At 40.0% G+C, this 17,868-nt stretch overlaps 1 pseudogene; it reads left to right on the top strand.

Annotated features, from left to right (window-relative positions):
- Nucleotides 1–8,685: 8,685 nt before the first annotated feature.
- On the top strand, nucleotides 8,686–8,797 carry LOC150030040 (small nucleolar RNA R71; annotated as a pseudogene).
- Nucleotides 8,798–17,868: the final 9,071 nt, after the last annotated feature.

The following is a 17,868-nucleotide window of genomic DNA, read 5'->3' as shown; positions in this document are numbered from 1 at the left end:
TGATTTCCCGGTTGGACACTTCAGCCTGACCATTCGTCTTTGGATGGTATGCGGTGGCCACTTTGTGAAGGATATTATATTTGAACAGCAGATTTTTGACGATGTAACTGACAAAGTGGGAGCTTTCATCATTTATTATGGCATGTGGAGTGCCAAAACGAGTGAAAATATTTTTCTTTAGGAATTTGGAGTCTAACCGTCACATCGCTTACGGCGCATGCTACCGCTTCTACCCACTTGGAAACGTAGTCGACGACTAACAGAATATACTTGTGACCATTCGAGGGTGGCAATGGTCCCATTAAATCAATGCCCTAGATGTCAAACAACTCCAGTTCTAAAATGATGTTCATGGGCATCACATATTTCCATGAAATATTACCCGTGCGTTGGCACCGGTCACACTTCATCGCGTAGTCTCTTGCATCCTTGAATAGTGTTGGCCAATAATACCCATTTTGTAATACTTTCGCCGTTGTGCGCTGGCCTCCAAAGTGCCCACCATATGGTGAATCATGACATTGTGATAATATGCGTTGGTGAGCAGCATTCAGTACACACAGTCGCAGAATCTGGTCTGACCCCCTCTTATACAGATTTGGTTCATCCCAAAAAATATGATATGCATTCATGCCAGAGTCGCCTCTTTTGGTGGTGAATATAATCTTTGGGAAATTTTTCGCAAACCAGATAATTTACCACGTCTACATATCATGGCAATTCTTCAATCTAAAATAGTTGTTCGTCTAGGAATGTTGCGCTCACTTCTAACTGATTGTGGTCACTCTCTGGATTTTCTAATCTGGATGAATGATCCGTAACTTGGTTCTACATCCCCTTGCGATCAATTATTTCCATATCGAATTCCTGGAGGAGGAGAACCCATCTAATCACCTCGGCTTCACGTCTTTCTTTATCATTAAATATTTTATCGCCAAGTGGTCAGTGTGGATGAGTACTTTTGTTCCCAGAAAATATGCTCTGAATTTCTCCAACGCAAATAATACCGCAAACAATTCTTTTTCTGTGGTGGTGAAGTTAGTTTGAGCTGGATTCAAAGTCTTACTTGCATATGCGATGGGATGTAGCATTGTTTTTCTCTTCTGCGCCAGCACTGCTCCCATCGCATAACCGCTCGCATCGCACATTAATTCAAACTGCAGTGTCCAACTTGGTGCGATCAATACGGGCGCGGTCATTAATGTGTTCTTCAAAATCATGAATGCGTTAAGGCATTTGTCATCAAAGTCAAACTTTCTATCTGCCTCCATCAACGCACTCAGCGATCATGCAATCTTTGAGAAGTCCTTGACATAATGTCTATAAAATCCAGCATGTCCCAAGAAGCTCCTAACAGCCTTTACACTCATGAAGGTGGGAGCTTCTCAATTGCTTCAATTTTTGCCTTGTCCACCTCCAACCTATCCCTAGAGACCTTGTGCCTAAGCACAATGCCCTCCTTTACCATGAAATGGCATTTCTCCCAATTAAGCACGAGGTTCGTCTCCTCACATCTTTTCAATACCTTCTCTAAGTTGTCAAGACAGACTTCGTATGTGTGCCCATATACAGAGAAGTCGTCCATGAATATTTCTATAGAGTCTTTGAGATATTCTAATAGATGGCCATCATACACCTTTGGAAAGTGTTTGGTGCATTACAGAGGCCAAACGACATGCGTCGAAACGCAAATGTTCCATACGTGCAGGTGAATGTGGTTTTTTCTTGATCTTTAGAAGCGATCATGATCTGATTATAACCGGCATATCCATCCAAGAAGTAGTAGAAGTCATTTCTAGCTAGACAATCCAGCATTTGGTCAATAAAAGGTAAAGGGAAATGATCCTTCTTTGTTGCTGCATTTAGTTTGCGGTAGTCCATGCAAATCTACCATTCGGTGACAGTTCTTTGTGGTATCAGCTCGTTATTTGCGTTAGGGACTACCGTCATCCCTTCTTTCTTCGGCACGCACTGCACGGGGCTAACCTACATGCTGTCTACTATTAGATAAATGATGCCCGCGTCTAACCACTTGATTATCTCATTCTTTACAACCTTTTTCATCGCAGGGCTGAGTCTACGTTGATGTTCGATTGATCCTTTGTGATTCTCTTCGAGATGAATTCTATGCATATAGTATGTAGGGCTGATTCCTCTGATGTCTGCGAGCGTCCAGCCAATTGCTTTTACATACATTCTTAGAATGCTCAGCAGTGCATTTTCTTGGTCTTCATTAAGTGCAGAGGAAATGATTACCGATAGCTTTTCATTCTACCCCAAAAATGCATACTTCAGGTGGTTAGGAAGGGTCTTCAGCTCTATTATTGGTGGTTGTTCTAAGGACGGTTTTGTTGTTTTTCTTTCTTCATTCACTGTCAGATTAACTTCTTGGGATGCAATCACCTCATCTTCCTTGTTTGTTTTTTCTGTGATCACATTGAACGCTATAGTGGATGCGATTGCATCCTCATCTTCGTTTTCATCTTCAAGCTTCTTTTCTTCATTCAAACTCTGTTCATCGTCAGATTCATTAAGGTCTTCTTCAACAGGATATTTCATGGCTCGGATAATATCAAACCTAAGATTTTGTCCATTCACGCTCAAGGTTATCTCTCCTTTGTGCATATCAATCTGGCCACAACCGGTTGATAAAAATGGTCGCCCCAGGATGATGGGCACATCCTTGTCGGCTTTGTAGTCCAAGATGATGAAGTCTGCTGGTAATATAAATTTGTTGATTGTAACCAGCACGTCCTTCACCTTCCCCTCTGGATGAACCAGAGATCTATCCATTAATTGTAGAGTCACCGTTGTAGGCGGAAGTTATCCCACATTCAGCTACTTGAAAATTGACAGGAGCATCAAGTTAATGTTGGCTCCAAGATCACATAGCGCTTGCCCAATGTATAATCCTCCAATGGAGCAAGGTATAATGAAAGTCCCAGGGTCGCGCATTTTCGGTGGGATTATAGATTTTGAGCTCTGCGTCAAAACCATCGTGGCGAACTTACCAGTGCCTCTCTTCTTTGTCACCATATCCTTTAGAAACTTCGCATATGCGGGCATCTTCTTAATTGCTTCAGTGAACTAAATATTAATATGCAACTATTTTGACATATTCATAAAGCGTTGATACTGTACCTCATCATTTTTCTTCTTTCTGAGTCTCTGTGGGAAAGATGGCAGCTGTATTCTTACGGTCCCTTGTTCTTTTGGCTTTGAGGTAGACGCAATCTCTGGCTCCATCGCCTCTTTTTCTCTTGTTTCTTCTTGCGTCACCGCAATCTTTGGTTCCAACGCAATTGGAGCAGTCCGGCTAGGCTTCTTCTTCTCCCCTACCATAGTTTTTCCACTCTACAACGTCACCACTTGACATTTCTCTTTACCCGTTCCACCTGCATTGCGTGGGAGTTCCGTTGAACTCGACAGGGCTCCTTGCGGTCTGTTCTTGAGTTCGGCCGCAATCTGGCCTATCTGAATTTCCAGATTACGGATGGACGTCGCTTGGTTTTGAAGCACAATTTCATTCTTTTCAATGTATTGCTTCAACAAACTTTCCAAAGAGGAAGATTGCGGTGTCTGCGAATTGCTGGCTTGACTACTCGTTTGACCGTTGGTTTGCAGGAAAAATCCAGGTGGCCCTTCTTTTTGAGCCACTGATTGGAAATTTTGCTGTTGATTTTTCCATACGAAATTGGAGTGGTTTCTCCACCCAGGGTTGTATGTGTTAGAGAACAGATTATTCTTCACAAAATAAATTGACTATGGGTTCTGCGATCATTCCTCCATTGCGTGTCCTTCACCGTAAATAGCACACCTTGCAGTCGTCGGTGCGCGAAAATTGGAAGTCAATTTTACTTGACAACCAACTTCACTTGGACGCATTATGCGATGCATGTTCCTAAGATATGCGGTTATAGTCATGCGTCGATGGTCATGCGTTGGAATGAAAATTGCGTTAACGAATGTATGCGATGACCATGCATCCTGCCACAAGTTTTCTTGCATTCACGCCAAGTATAACATGAACGCAAGATTCTCGAGTAATCCGAGGTCGAACATAGGGACTTGTAACTATATGTTTGCGGTGATGTGCATGCGGCGGTTGAATAAAAGAATAAAAAGAATGTTGCTATGTTAGTCCTACTCCTACTCCTATCTATCAGACAACGCAATGAGAATATGCATGAAAGGTAGAGATGCGACAACCTTGACATGAAAATAAATGTGTGGGAAAATAGATAAAATGCAAAGATGTTTTCATTGCAAAACTTAAGAGTGGTCCTAAGGGCAACCCTAGTCAACACAATCCATGCAATCATGCTACAACCATACACTGAAAGTCATTTTCCAATGGAAATGCGGTGCTCCTAATTCTAGGACGCATGTGTTGAACGCAAAGTGTCCATAGAGCTTATTCCTAAGTCTTTACTCTTGTCCTTTGCAATGATGCAAAATGCATGAAAGCAAGGTGACCGCATTCAATCGTATCCTATCTCTAGGATGCATGCGATGCGTTAATAACAAATAGTGCTTATTTCTAAGCGCCTATCTCTTGTATTATGAGTTCTAATCTGGCTCTCTCAAGCCTAGATTCTAACCTGACCTTCCCAAGCCTAGATCCTGTCGTTAGACTACCCTCCCGAGTATACCTAATGGACGAATGAAGCATACATAATACAAGACAATCGCATAAACTTCGCTAATCTAAGATTGTTACTATCCCTAGTGAACAATGCATACCTTGCTTAATGCGTCCAACCACTTACCCTCTCGGGCAGTTGATTGTTGCTGACTTCACTCATAGACAAGCAATGCATTAGCCCATAGACAGGCGTTGCAGCAGCTTCACACTAAACAAATAAGATTACTCACATACTCGCACAACGCACACCTCTCGGTGGGGTGCTACATGCTTCATATTCCTAATTCACATGACTAAGTATGCAATACCCAAGCAATCTCACTAAGTGTTGCAATGAAAGTAAAGATGCTAAGAAAGAAGATGGAGATGGAGTCGAAGGAATAGAGAAATGCATTGAAAACACATTGTATTAATTTCTTAATTCAAAATGTCATCCAATACAATATAGGAAAAGAAAGGAAAAAGACATGACCGACTGGAAGCAAAGCTTTGCTTCCAGCGGATATGCGTTAAGGCTACTGGTGGTACCATGGATTGGCAGAGGAGCTGACTCTCTCGAGATCTAACTCCGGTCGAAGGCTCCAGTTGTCACTCGGAATGGATGAAGGAGGTGAAGAACTCTCAGTGTCTTCTCACGCATTTTGTCTGGATCACAAGGATCTGCACCAAGCGAACCTCAAGCGAAAACCTTGGATAAAATGAATTTGAGCTCTTCAGCTTCTATTTATAGAGCTTGGCCACTGAACTGCTCTGAGTCTGACGTTTGATGCGTTCGTCCTTTTTGAACCTCTGCCATCAATGGCATGGTAGGTGAAATGTCAACATCAGCTTTGGATTTTCTCGAGGTAGATGCGTTGATGTGTTCATTCCACCTACCTTGCATTGATCCCATTAGAATGTGTTGTCGCGTAGTCGCAATCATTCAATGGCCGCATTCGCTTAACACTGCAACTCTACATGATGACCGCAATCACTTGATGAGCGCAACTCTCATGCGGTGGACGCATATGGCTGATTACCGCAACATCCATGCGTTGATCGATGCGTTTGCCTTGCGATGGAGTGTTTCTCTGCATGCGGTCGTCTATGCGATGGTCTGGTTCCGCGTTTTCATTCATTTCCTGCATTGGCTACAAAAATAGAACATTGAACGCATAATTAACGCAAAGTAATGGGTTAGCTTAGATTCGACATGCTGATCGACATAAACTCATTTTCTCATGAATTCAAAGCACGATCGACGCAATTTCTACCTAACAACCTTCATAATTCTAAGTAAAAGAACTGAGATGGCATGCATTTTTACATGTCATCACACCCCCAAACTTAAAATCATGCTTGTCCTCAAGCATGCGTTATACTCAAGAAATTCTAACTCACCTTCATGCTTTCCTTTGCGATGACCAGCTTCTCAGAATATAATTTACACACACCTTTGACCATCACCGCAATGCTCTCCTCAACTTTGGTTGCTTCTTCAAAAAGATCCTTTCTAAGTTTAGATCCGGCAAGCCATTGCTCAAAAACTTTTATTCATTCACCGCAATTTTGTGTTTAGCTTCTGAGATTGCATTCATTCAAAAAGTACTTCAAAGCTTTGCGATGGCTTATTCAAATGCGGCGTTGAACCTGGTTACGCCCTTCGTTTTGGCTTACCCCCACATCAGTCATGCGGGCATCCAACTTCGGTTGCATTCCATATTCAACTCAACTCTTATCTCATTTGTTTTGGCTTGAACCAGAAAGAGGAGTTGCACTAATGCACTGATCCTGGCGACTTGCCTTCGTTTTGGCTTGCCCCCACGTGTGTCATGCGAACATCCAACTTCGAGCAAGTGCCTTTCATAGCTTAACTCTTATCAACATGGGTTTCTCCATTGCGTTGACAATGGAGTTATTATTCCCAAAATCTCACTTCAACTTTTTTTTTGTTTTTTTTTTCAAATGATCACAATATAATGAACGCAATTCTCCGAGACCGTTACCACCCCCAAACTTAGAGGTTGGCAGCGTTCTCACTGCAAAGCTAAAAACAAAATTACAAGAATGCGATAATAAATGTTTGAACATAGGTTTGCGCGAAATAAAACTTAAGACTTTCAAAATTTGAAGAAGCAAATATAAGTAAAGACTGCCTTGCGTTGATTAGTTAGAAAATGCAGTGAATTATACGTACCATCATAGAAACATCGCAAAACAATGCAATCGGGAAAAAGAGAATTTCAAAAGGATAAGGCATACAAGATAACAAGAAAAGACCTTAGGCAAAACAACGCATGTGCTCATGCGTTGGAATCCACGTGATTGAAGCCTTGCATTGAAGGGTGAAAGGAATTCTTCCGTTGAACTACGAATCGAGGAGACTTATTGTTGCACCTACAAGAGCACACGTACCACAACCAAGGAAGCAACCATATATCCAAAATAACAATGAAAATAAAATAAAAATAACCTATAATAAGAAAGAAAAGTAAAGATAGAATAGAAGATGTCCCTAGAAAAATAAGAGTGTTGTCACTGCAAGGAGTCTTCTATGCAGGAGATTGCTCTCAACTGCTTAGGTCAAGTTTCCCTGACCATTGGAACTTTCGGCAATTGTTGGGCGCATGTTGGCCACCATGTGCTATGAACTGCCTTCAGCTCTTTTGCGACTGATTGCCCTTCTACCTTGGGGTCAACATTGGATTTCAGCGCATCGCCTACACTTCAACATTGTTTGCAACCTGGTCGAATACGCTGCAATACACCCAAGATAAAAAGTTTGTTCGCAGAGACACAAAACTTAACAAACATTTAGTTGCCAAGTCCCTGGCAACGATGCTAAAAACGTGGTGCGCGGAAATTGGAAGTCAACTTTACTCGACAACCAACTTCCTTTGGACGCATTATGCGATGCATGTTTCCAAGGCTGTCGATGGTGCCATGGATGGGCGGAGGAGCTGACTCTCTTGAGATCTAGCTCTGGTTGAAGGCTCCGGTCGTCACTCGGAATGGATGAAGGAGGTGAAGAACTCTCAGCGTCTTTTCACGTATTTTGTTAGGATCACAAGGATCCGTCCCAAGCGAACCTCAGGCGAAAACCTTGGATAAAATGAATTTGAGCTCATCAGCTTCTATTTATAGAGCTTGGCCGCCGAAAGCATTAATTAAACTGCTCTGAGTCTGACGTTCGACGCGTTCGTTCTTTCTAAACCTCTGCCACCAACGGCGTGGTAGGTGAAATATCAACATCAGCTTTGGATTTTCTCGAGATTGATGCATTGATGCGTTCATTCCATCTACCTTGCGTTGATCCCATTAGAATACATAGTCGTGTAGCCGCAATCATTCAATGGCCGCATTCGCTTAACACCGCAACTCTACATAATGACCGCAATTGCTTGACGAGCGCAACTCCCATGCGATGGACGCATACAGCTGATTACCGCAACATCCATGCATTGATCGATGCGTTTGCCTTGCGATGGAGTGTTTCTTCGCATGCGGTCATCTATGCGATTGTTCGGTTTTCGCATTTGCGTTCATTTCCTGCATTGGCTACAAAAATAGAACATTGAAAGCATAATTAATGCAAAGTAATGGGTTAGCTGAGATTCGACATGCTGATCGACGCAAACTCTTTTTCTCATGAATTCCTAGCACGATCGACGCAATTTCTGCCTAACAACCTTCATAATTCTAAGTTAAAGGACTAAGATGGCATGCATTTCTGCATGTCATCAGTCGTCTGGTTGATTGCGTTCACTTGCCCACTATGCGTTGTTGGGCTGTTGATTGTGATTCCTTGTATCAGGTTCATCATCGTAGTCATTTGACTCTGAAGAGATGCGATGGCACCATTGTTCGCATCACTGTCCTTGATTCTTAATCTTTGATCGCTTTCTCTCCAGTCTTCATGGTTTTTAGAAATGCGATCAAGGATGTTCTTGGCCTCATCATAAGTTTTATCTAGCAGAACTCCAGTGGCTGCCACATTGGTAGCAGTATGTGAAACAGGGTTTAATCAGTGATAAAAAAATCTCCATTTGTAAGCAGTCTAGAAGCCGTTATGTGGGCAATCTCTTACCAGCCTCTTAAACCTCGCCCAAGCATCACTGAACGATTCATCAATATCCTATTCGAAACTGGTTATCAACTTCTTTCTTCGGGCATTCTCCGTTGGAGGGAAGTATTTCTTCATAAGCTTCTCTACTACTTGCTCCCATGAGGTAATCTCCCCCGGTTTGAGAGAATATGCCCATTTTCGCGCCTGGTCACACAACAAAAATGAAAATAAAGTTAGTCGAACTTCCTTGATGGAGATATTAGGGAACACAAAAGTGTTACTGATCTCTATGATACTCTGGAGGTGGGCGTGCGGGTCCTCGCCACGCCTTCCATCAAATTGTCCGGCAGTCTGAATCATCTACAGCATCACCATCTTCATTTCAAATCTCGATCCGTCAAGAGCAGGCCTCATGGTTCCTGGGGAAAAATCGTAGAGGTTAGGCGACGCATAGTCTCGAATGGGCCTATTGCAGTCATTCGCGAATAGGATGGGATTCGCCATGATATTATTTCATTTGGTCGTCCGTTTCCAGGTTGTTCCGCCATGTTATATTTCTCTTGTTGTTGTTGGCGGCGGCTATCTCTCAGTCTTTGTTGGAACATTCTTTCAATCTCTGAGTAGTAATTCGCCAGAGATTGAAAGCTGCAAAGAAATCAAAAAAATTACCGTTAGCACACTGTATTTCCGAAGTCCCTGGCAACGACGACAACTAGATGTGTTATTTTATGCGATGAAATAATGGAAGGATTGCGTTGGTGGAAAATGTGTTGTGCAAACAATTTTTCTCAGCATGACCCAAGTATAAATCTTATTGAGTTTCCTGGTAAGGCCAGGGTTGAATTCAGGGACTAAGGAAAACAATATGCGGCGGTAATTTTGAGATCACTTTGCGGTAATAAATAAATTAATGGTTTGGTTGGTTGTTGTTTATATTTGTTGCATAATCAATCTTTTCTCAAATCTGCGTTATTTTATGCGATGAAATAATGGAAAGATTACGTTGGTGGAAAATGCGTTGTGCAAACAAGTTTTCTCAGCAGGACCCAAGTATAAATCCTACTGAGTTTCCTGGTAAGTCCAGGGTCGAACTCAAGGACTAAGGAAAACAATATGCGGTGGTAATTTTGAGGTCACTTTGCAGTAACAAATAAATTAATGGTTTGGTTGGTTTGTTGTTTGAAGTATAAAAAGTATGCGGCGGATTTGAGAAAAGATTGATTATGCGATAAATACATTGAGTATGTGGAGGAACGGGTTGAGAAGGTCTTTAGCTAGCGTTTCCTGAGGATGCGTTCAAACTATGCGATCATGCTATACTCATGTGACAACAAATCATTTTCCAATGCAAATGCGGTGGCTCCTAATTGTAGGATGCATGCGATGAATGCGATAGTGTCTATAGAGCTTATTCTTAAGTCTCTACTTCTTGCCTATGCCATGATGCAAGATGCACACAAGGACAAGGTGACCCCATACAATCATAACCTATCTCTAGGATGCATGCGATGTGTTAATAGCAAACAGAGCTTATTCCTAAGCTTCTATCTCTTGATTATGTGTTATAATCTGACTCGCACGAGCCTAGATTCTAATCTGACTTTTCCAAGCCTAGATTCTATCCTTAGACTACCCTTCCGAGTACCTCTAATGGACGAATAACGCATACATAATACAAGATAATCGCATAGAATGAAGATCCCCAGTTATGCTAGCTAAGTGCTTCTCAACCCATTCGACAGATTTAGCTACTCACGCGTAATGTACAGAGAGTGAACAGATATAAAGATGTAATTTCCATTTCTATAAATACATTGAGAGTACAAAATGACAATAGAAAATAAAGGATAGAGAGCCTGGTAGAAATTCCTTGCTTCCCAATGCTTTTACACTATTATCTTTATTCTGCTCAAAAGATGTTCTTGCTTCCGCAAGCGTTAGCCCTCTTTCTGGATTCGCACTTCCGGCACTCTTCCAAGTTCACCGGAATGATCTCTCGATACAATTTCCCTTCACTCACTTCCACCTTCTAAGTAAAAGACAACTATGAACAAGGCTACTTCTATCTATAGGGAAAATTATCTAACTGCACGAACGAACTCCTTCATTGAAGGTGGCCTTCGGTATTTATAGAGTTTCGGGGTGAAAGGTTTCTTCTCTCTTATGATTGCACTGATGGGATGGCATTAATTCTCTATCTGTTGCATTGAATAATTGTCACCGAAAAGTTGAGTGTACTTGCTACAGTAGGTCGCTAACGGCTTGTCAACTTAATTCGGAATCGACAGTTATCAGCTTTCTGTCCCATCGTGATTTATTACGCTTTTCACCCAAATGTGCCCACCATGATGTGTCGGCTCTATGCAGCAACCTTCTTGAGCGGATATTCGCAAGCGCAATTTGATCGCATAGCCTTGCGGCAACGCAATCTCTTAATGCGCTCAGATGTTAATTTCCGTGGATCGCATTTCCGCCTTGTGTCAACGCATTTTCTGCACAAAAATACACAAGTTAGCTGTTTTAATGCAATGGACACATGCGACTGCAATATTGTGAACTTAATGTTTTTGGACGCAATATTGTATATTTTTATCATCGCAATCCTGCATTGTTTTATGAATTTGCGCTATAATAGCGTGCATTTCTGCCCGTTATCATAGGTTATTGAGTTCAAACAGTCAGTTTTAATAGTAAATGTCATTGTAAAGACAAGTTGCTATTTTGTTGTCCGATCTTATACAAATATCTTTTGCATTGGATGCCCCCATTCGCTTGTCTCCACATGAATGATTTCGGGATCACTTCGATTGTATCAATATACAAAGCGAGTCGCATCCATATTGTCCCCAAGATAAGGTACCTAACCTTTCCTTATAGTTGTAGACCGTTTTGGCTATATACTCAAACCTGATCTTCTTTTATATCTCCACATTGTTGGTTTACAAAAACATGCAGCGGAAGAAAACAGAATCATTAAGCATTCTGATTTCTTAATTTTGACATCAAAATAATCTTGTTCATAGGGTATTAAGAGGGTTTCAACACATACCTTTGAAGATCCTCTTCAAACACAAATTTGAGCTGCAATCTTCTCCAATTGAAGTCGTGGACCACCATTAGAGCTTCCCTACTATTCTCTAGAAGCATTAGATTGAGTTGTGGGACTCAAAACAAGCTTGAACATAGAGAAATTGGAGGAGAGGTTTTTTAGTTTTTCAGCTTGTTGAAGAACAACTTCATCAACTTTCAAGAACTCATCAATTCAGCAAATTGCATGTCCTTTTCCACTCAATCAAGAGTGGTTTTATTACATAACTCACATGCAAACTGATCACCTAAAGTGATTCCAGCTACTCTTTGAATTTTTTGCTGGAATTATGTGAAAGAAGGTGACTAACCTTCTTGCTTGAAAGTTGGAAAATCCCACATTGATATTTTTCTCAATTTTCAATTTCCCTTTTGATTTGAAATTGATTTTCAAAATCAAAACTGTTTTCAATTTAATCCTATAATTAAATTGAAATCTTATTAATTTTACAAACATAAATTCAGTAATCATTTTATCTAATAAAATTAATAGTTAATAATCAATTAAATAATTTAATTAATTCTATTAATTTAATATCAAATACTAAATAAATTTGCGACCAATTCCATTACCAAGAATCCCTATTCATGAAACTAATATTTAAATCATATTTGTATATTAATCGATTCTCCAATTACGTTTAATTAACTCTTAAACGTGTAATTTTATCACATATAATTACTAATTCTCTTAATTCGAAATTGAATGTTTCAAATCAACTTATCATGCTATTCTAAGGCTAATTCTGTTTATGAACTAGTATGGGGACCTAATGGACCTATAGATCATGGGCTCCAATGATCTTAGATTAATTGGCTAAACTCTTTACACCAAATTAACCCCCATTCGTTAACTATCGGGTCAATCCACTAAAGCCTAGTAGTTGTACTCCCCTCACTGTAGATATATTGTGTCCACTCAATATAACCATGATCAGTAACTTAACCCTTAATAGGTTGTTTTACCCCCAATATTACCCCTTGTTCCTTAAGTCATATTGATCATCTAATGAATAATTTGTTTGTGATCTAATCAACGAACAGAATCCCTCTCGGGCTAATGAGAGGGCGGGGCCCCTTGTTCAAGACCTGAAGTCAGTACTTCAGGGAACAACCTCTCTACTATCCCTAAAAGTGGGTAAGAGTTAATTCTGTCTTGCACTCTATGTCCCCAGCTATCTACTCGATCTTACCCCTAAAATGGGAGGCTTACTGAGCCGGCGTTGTTGAGCCAACCCTCACCTATGAAAATCTAAGGATAATTCCGAATAAATAAGAGTTCATAGTTAGCTCAAAATTAAGGTTAAGTTACTTAGGTCATTGCTATGAAATAGTTTGTCTTAAACAGTAAATAGCGTTATAAAGTAAAAGTGACTTATTTCTTGGTCCGATCTTATGCAAACTCATTGCATAGGATGCCTCCACTCCTCATGTCACCACATGAACGAACCAGAGTCACTTCTTTTGTAGCACTTTACAACTCCTTGTAACAACTATAAAGTAGGCCGCATCCGATAGTGTTACCAGAATAAGGCACCCAATCTTATTCATATACTACATATCATTTTGACTATTTACTCGAACCTAATCCACTTTTATATCTCCAAATAAAGTCAAGTACTCATATAATAGTCATGGATCTTTTAATTTTTTGAATTTATTTCTAAAATGAAATAAGCAATTCATAAATTCAATTACAACTTTATTGAATCAAACTTTAATAATAACTTTATTGAATTTTAGAATAAGTTTTCTTTTTCAAATCACGAGTTTTAGGACATAAAACCGAAAAAACTCCCACTTGGACTAAAACTCCAATGGATTTTTACATATATATATACAAATATATATACAATATTGAGTAATGAGAGAATAAATACAAGAAACTAGGGCATCAGATACCTAGTACTTCTTCTACTTGCCCCAGTTCTATCTATTTCACAGTTCTAGTCCCACTAGGTGACCTTCGAACAATGTAGCTAAGAGCGCCTTTGTAAATGGATCAACCGAGTTGCTTAAGAGGCAATCTGCGTGACAATCATGTCTCTCAGTGTACATACGAAGCTTCTATGGTGGACTTAGCAATACAACTTTGCTTGATACTCCTCCACACTATAGCTCCTCCGTTTAGAGTGAATACTGACCTCAAGTAGATTTCCTAGAATCAATGTATTCAATAATGATCAGATCTTAGCACCACACACTGTCACACCCTCTCCCAGATTACCCTCTCAACCTAGAAGAAGATGTGACGGTAGCAGTTACTAGCCTTATCACTAGCACTTACTCCCTTTACTTACTTACTTAACTCCTTTAGTGCCAACCTGATAAACATATTAACTTATACAATTAGCCCACATCATAAAGGTGATGCGTTATTTTATTAAGTGGAAATATGGATGATATGCGTTGATGGATTGCGTTGTGCACTCAAGTTTCCCCAGCGGAATTCAAGTGTAAATTCCTCTGAGTTTCCTGGTAAGTACAGGGTCGAACACAGGGACTTGTGAAAATAGATTGCATTGATAAATTTTTTATGAAAACTTTGCGGTAATCGGGAAAATAAATAAAGTGTTTGGTTGTTGATTGCATTGATTAAAAGAAATAACAAATTCGGCAGAGCTTGAAAAGAGTTGGTAAACGGGAAATGTGATGAATATGTGGTGAACGGATTGAGAAAGATTTCGGCTAACACTCCCTAGAATGTGTTCATGCTTTGCGATCATGCAACATGCATACAACAGTAAACCACCTCTCGGTTCAAATACCACGGCTTCTAAGGCTAGAACGCATGCGAAAATTATGCGATAAGTCTATAGGGTTTACAAATAAACCTCTATCTCTATTTATGTGATGACAACATGACCTTCACACAAATATGCGACCGCATAATATCATTCCCATTCTTGGGATGCATGCAATGCAAGTTAACAAATAGAGCTTATCTCTAAGTCCATATCTCTTGTTTATGCAAGCCTAATCTTGCTCTTTCGAGTTCAGATTCTAATCTAGCTCTCTCGAGACATTAGGTTCTTTCTTTAGACTCTCTCTCGAGTAACTCTAAAGGGTAATTTACATAGCATAAAACAAGACAATCGCAAGGAATGAACTTTCTAGGTCATGTTAGCTTAGTTCTTCTCAACTCATTCAACTAGTTTAGCTACTCATGCGTATTAAGAGAGAGAGCAGATGTAGAAATAGGACTTCCATTGAATAGATACGAAGACGAAGTTCAAATAACAATGCAAGTATAATAAAGAGTCTGGTAGTAATTTTTTGTTGCCATGCGTTTACACTGTTTCTACTCGTGCTCTAAAGATATTCTCGCTCTCGCGAGAGTCGGCCCGCTCTTTGCCCTTACGGCCCAAGGTTCTCTCTCAAGTTGCCTTGGGCGATCTCTGGCACCACCACACTTCTCGTGCTCTACCTTAAAAATGAAAGAAAAACTATGAACAGAAGACGGTGAGCTGGTTATATCGTGAACTTGTCAATCGATCAACAACTTTTCTGAAGAATACACTTGGTATTTATAGGGCATCAATGGTGAAAGGTGGCTTCTCTCTCCCGGTTGTACAGATGGGATAACTTTAATTCCTGATTAACGCGCCGAATGATTGTTGCTGATAAAGTTGAATGTACTTTGTGACCGTTATTGGCTGTCAACTTAATGTGGATTCGACTGTCATCAGCTTTTTGTCCCATCGCTCTTAATTGTCCTTTCACCCAGATGTGCCTACCATGTTGCGCTGACCAAGTTGCGGTGATTCTTCTTGGGCAAATATTTGCGAGCACGATCAACAGAAAGTCTTGCGGTGAAGTTGCGCTCGACCAATGTATTCCTATGATCACAATCTTGCATTGCGTTAACGCATATTCTGCACAAAAAAATACAAAAATCAGTAGTTCTAATGCGTTGAACGCATGTGACCGCAATATTATAGAATTTATGTCTAATGGACGCAATGTAACATATTGCATCAACGCAATTCAACATTGTTTAAGAACTTAGCACTATGATAACGTGCATTTCTGCTTGTTATCACACCCCCAAATTTAAACAATGCTTGTCCTCAAGCATAAGCTAAAGATTCTTTTAGCAAGTCCACCGCAAAGTTCTTTTCCTAGTTTTCTCAAGGATACTTCATTCAAGTCCTATATACCAGAATTTCCTCAAGTCTTATTCAAGTCTCTTCTTAAAATATTTCTAAGACCTAGGGACTGCAAGTTTAACTTTCAAAAGAACTTTACTAAATTCCGGAATATCGCATGATTTATTTCAAAAAGAAAATTTTTCACAGGGTGTCAAATGATTTATCCTTGCACAAAAATTTTCTTTATTACTATTTTTTTCTGACCTTGCATTGATCCAAGTGCCTTGCCTTCGTTTTGGCTTGCCCCCACGGGTGTCATGCGGACATCCAACTACGAGCAATGCACTCTTTCTCAGACTAAACTCATACCGATTTGGCATTAGAGTAGTGGTCATTGATTTATGCGTTGATCCTGGTGACTTACTTTTGTTTTGGCTTGCCCCAATGGGTGTCATGCGAACATCCAACTATAGGTAAGTGCCTTTCACAACTTAACTCTTATCAACATGGGTTTCCCATTGCGTTGACAGTGGAGTTGTTATTCTCGCATGATTTTTTTTTTTTTTTTTTGTAGAAATAGCAAGGTCGAAAATAAATACCTCACCTTCAAATTTAAAATGCGGCAATGTCCTCATTGCCAAAAGATTAAAATAAGTCATGCGATGGTCATAGAATGCGTTGTAAAGAAAGTTTGAAAGAAAGCTGGAAAACCCCTAACTTTGAGAAATATTTCATGAGGCGACTATCTTAAGATGAAGTTGACTCTAATATATACGAAAGAAATGGAAGCATATTTTTCATCATTGAAATCATACTTGGCAAAGAAACGGAATGCGGTGACTCACGAAATTTATTAAGGGTTATGTCAAATGATTGTGGTGATTAAAGAGGATGCAGTGATAAAACTTTGAAGATTAAACTGTAATGTGATAGTGCAAAATTAGAAATAAAGATAAAAAAGAGTATACCCCCGAATTTTGTGCTTTCGTCCGCATTGTATTGATGGATCTATTTTTGTGGCAATCTCTCTTCTTTGGATTGCGGTGATGGAATAGGATAAGTGCTTCTTCGCGTATCATCTCCGCAATCCATCGCCTCGACCATTGTACGAAAAATAAAGAGAGGGTCAAATTATTTTAAACAAAATAAAAAATCATTATCGCAATTTTTTTTGTATAATAATGATAGTGATAGTAAAATAAGGATAAATCAAAATTGAAAAGATGGTGAATGTTCCGAGTAGTGGAGAAAAGAATTGAAGACTTGAAGTTTCCCAAAACTTACGTCCCTAAGAGATTACGATCATTTGATAACACAGGGACCACCTACTTCCTTCTTTATTCAAAGTCTCTTAGTTCCACAGAGTCGACTTGGCGATGCCAATCTTCTCCATGGTATGCCTTTACTCACTACCCATTGACTTTGAATATGTTGGTTCCATCGTCATTTGATAATTCCACCCGCCATGTGGAAGTACTTGTCGAATTATGAATGGTCCGGACAAACGTGACTTTAGCTTTCCCGGGAAGAGTCGTAGACGTGAATTGAAAAGCAAGACTTTTTGCCTGACTTGGAGGTTCTTGCTGCATATGCATTGATCATGCTAGCGCTTGGTGCGCTCTTTATAAATCTTCGCATTCTCGTATGCGTTGTTCCTCCATTCTTCTAGCTCGATCAGTTGCATTTTTCGCGCTTCCCCTGCCTTCTTTAAATCAAAATTCAGCTTCTTTACCACCCACAGTACCTTATATTCCAGCTCCAAAGGCAAGTGACATGTCTTACCAAATACCAGCGCATAGGGGGACATACCTATGGATGTTTTAAATGCGGTTCGATATGCCCATAACACATCGTCAAGCTTTGTTGCCTAGTCTTTCCGTGAAGGCTTTACTATCTTCTCAAGTATCAATTTAATTTCTCGATTGGACACTTCAGCTTGACCATTCGTTTACAGATGGTATGTGGTGGCCATTTTATGGAGGATATTGTACTTGCGCAGT

The sequence above is a fragment of the Benincasa hispida genome, unplaced genomic scaffold (assembly GCF_027475165.1).
Source record: "Benincasa hispida cultivar pf3 unplaced genomic scaffold, pf3_genome.v1.1 HicScf668, whole genome shotgun sequence".
NCBI classification, from domain to species: Eukaryota; Viridiplantae; Streptophyta; class Magnoliopsida; order Cucurbitales; family Cucurbitaceae; genus Benincasa; species Benincasa hispida.
This window is presented reverse-complemented; position numbering and strand designations above follow the sequence as displayed.